Here is a 2,665-nt window from a genome sequence, read left to right on the forward strand (position 1 = left end):
TCAGATGGTAAAGAATCTGCCTGCAATGCAGGAGACCTGGCTTCGATTCCTGGGCTTAGGGAAGATCCCCTGGAGAAGGTAATGGCATTCTACGCCAGTAGTCTTGCCTGGAGAATTCCATAGACGGAGGAGCCTGGTAGGTGACAGTCCATGGATGGCTAAGAGCAGGACGTGACTGAGTGACTAACACTTTCACTTTATTTTTTTTCCAGACGTGGATTATTTTTTCCCCCTCCTCCCTACCTCTCTGTCCCCAGCTCAACAATAGGGAGTGGACTCAGACAAAGTCCAACATTCCCCCAAAATGGTGTTGTGAAGGCAAAGCAAAGTCAGGCAAAAGCCCTGACTAAAGCCCTATAGAGAAACGAATTTGGTGAAGTGATCATTGGGAAGACTGGTCTTCCAATGACTTGGATTCTGCTAAACTGACCCAAGCCTGCCCCCAGTGGCCGCCCGTGGTACTACATCATCCTGCCTGCCTGCTCCCCGACCCCAACTGACGCTAACCCACCCAGACGCCACCTGACCCCAGCTGACCAATCAGACTCTCTCTTAGATGAACTTCGGACCTGAGAAACCAGCCCTGGAGCATTGTCCAAAGGGAAGAGGTCTGTGTACTCGTCTGCGGAAGCCCCTGGAGCTGCCCTGTCCCTCCTCCAGGCTTGGAGGTTTGGCTAACCTCAGTTGCATGAGGTGCCCCAACATTCTTCCCACTATTCTTGTTTGTTTTGTCCGTTTGTTTGAATTCCTAGAGGACCGTGGTGGCATTTAGCACCTCTGCAATAACTTTTTGCTGGTTTAGGTCAGTTCTGTTGTGTGTGTGTTCACACGTACCCAACATTTTTACCGTATTTAAGTGTACAATTCAGTGGCATATTGTCATGCGACCATCACCACTATCCATCTCCAGAACTTTTCCCTCACCCCAGACTGAAACCTCTCTTCCCCATAAACAATAACTTCCCCCTCCTCCCTCCCCCCAGCCCTTCAGTTCAGTTCAGTTCAGTTCAGTCGCTCAGTCGTGTCCGACTCTTTGCAACCCCATGAATTGCAGCATGCCAGGCCTCCCTGTCCATCACCAACTCCTGGAGTTCACTCAAACTCACGTCCATCGAGTCAGTGATGCCATCCAGCCATCTCATCTTCTGTCGTCCCCTTCTCCTCTTGCCCCCAATCCCTCCCAGCATCAGTCTTTTCCAATGAGTCAACTCTTAGCATGAGGTGGCTAAAGTACTGGAGTTCCTAGCCCTTAGGAACCACTATTCTGCTTTCCTTCACTATGAACGCGATTCCTCTAGGAACCTCTAGGTACCTCTAGGTACCTATACCTCTAGGTATAAATGGAATCATCTCGTTATTTGACCTTTTGTAACTGTCTTATTTCACGTAGCACAATGTTTTTAAAATTTATGCATGTTGTCAGGATTTCATTCTTTGCTAGGCCTGAATGATATTTCATTGTCTGTGTCTACCCTGTTTTGTTCATTCATTAATCTGTCCACGGGTGTCTGGGTACCCCCTTTTCCTTACACGAGCTCAAGTTAGCAGGTCTTAGCTTCTGTCGTTTGTGCCAAAAGCACTTTAACTCCTGTACTGACCTGTCAGTCACCACGCTGGCCAGCAGGAGCTTGGGGCAGGTAAGGGCCTCAAACTCTGACCCTCCCCTTTGTCCCCGGACAGAGGTCAATGCTCCCTTGTCGTCCCTCCAGGCTGTGAGCTCCTACTTTTGGATCCAGGGATTTCTCTCCACAATTCCTGCAATCAAAGCTAACTGTGATCAAACATCCTCCAGGAGCTCACAGCCCAGGGATGACAGAACCACCGACAGATACAACATAGCCAGGCTGGACCTCTGCTTGCCGGAGCCAGAGTGAACACAGAGAGGTGGCAGGGCTTGGATTGACGCAGAAGCCAGACCACGATCGGTGTGCACAGCCAAGCAGGAGGTTTCAAAGTCCTTAGCCAGCACCAGGGTCATAATCAGGGAACTCGAGTTCAAAGGCCTGAAGGACAAGCTTCCTGAAAACAGGAAGCACAGGCAGGGCCAGGATTCTAGCAAGCTGGAATGGAAATGTCATCTTGAGTCTTTTTTTTTTTTATCTATCAAGAGTTCAGAGTTGAGATGTCAGTCCAAAAATCTAATTGAAAAATCTGTATACAAAGTCAAATTCTTATCCCGGCACATAATAATAAAACTTGTCAGAAACTCCCAGTGGTTCAGAACCAAAAGTAACTTATCTCAGGTGCAATCGACTGTTTTGTTGTTTTTGTTGGGGTTTTTTATTCGTTTTTTATTGAAGTATAATTGCTTTACAACATTATGTTAGTTTCTGCTGAACAATGAAGTGAATCAGCTGTATGGATACATATATCCCCTTCCTCTTGAGACTCCCTCCCACCCCAACCCCATCCCACCCTCTAGATCACCACAGAGCACCAAGCTGAGCTCCCTGCGTTACACAGGTTTCCACTAGCTAGCTATTTCATACATGGTCGTGTATTTATGTCAAACCTGAACTCCCAGTTCATCCCACCTTCCCTTTCCCCCTCTGTGTCCATCAGAGGGTTTTTCCTAATCTTTTCAAGGTAGATAAATGCCTGGCTTTTAACATAACACGCATGAACACAGAGGCACACACAGGAAAGACCTCCTCGTTCTGACCCA

Source organism: Bos indicus, chromosome 19 (assembly GCF_029378745.1).
Source record: "Bos indicus isolate NIAB-ARS_2022 breed Sahiwal x Tharparkar chromosome 19, NIAB-ARS_B.indTharparkar_mat_pri_1.0, whole genome shotgun sequence".
NCBI lineage: Eukaryota > Metazoa > Chordata > Mammalia > Artiodactyla > Bovidae > Bos > Bos indicus.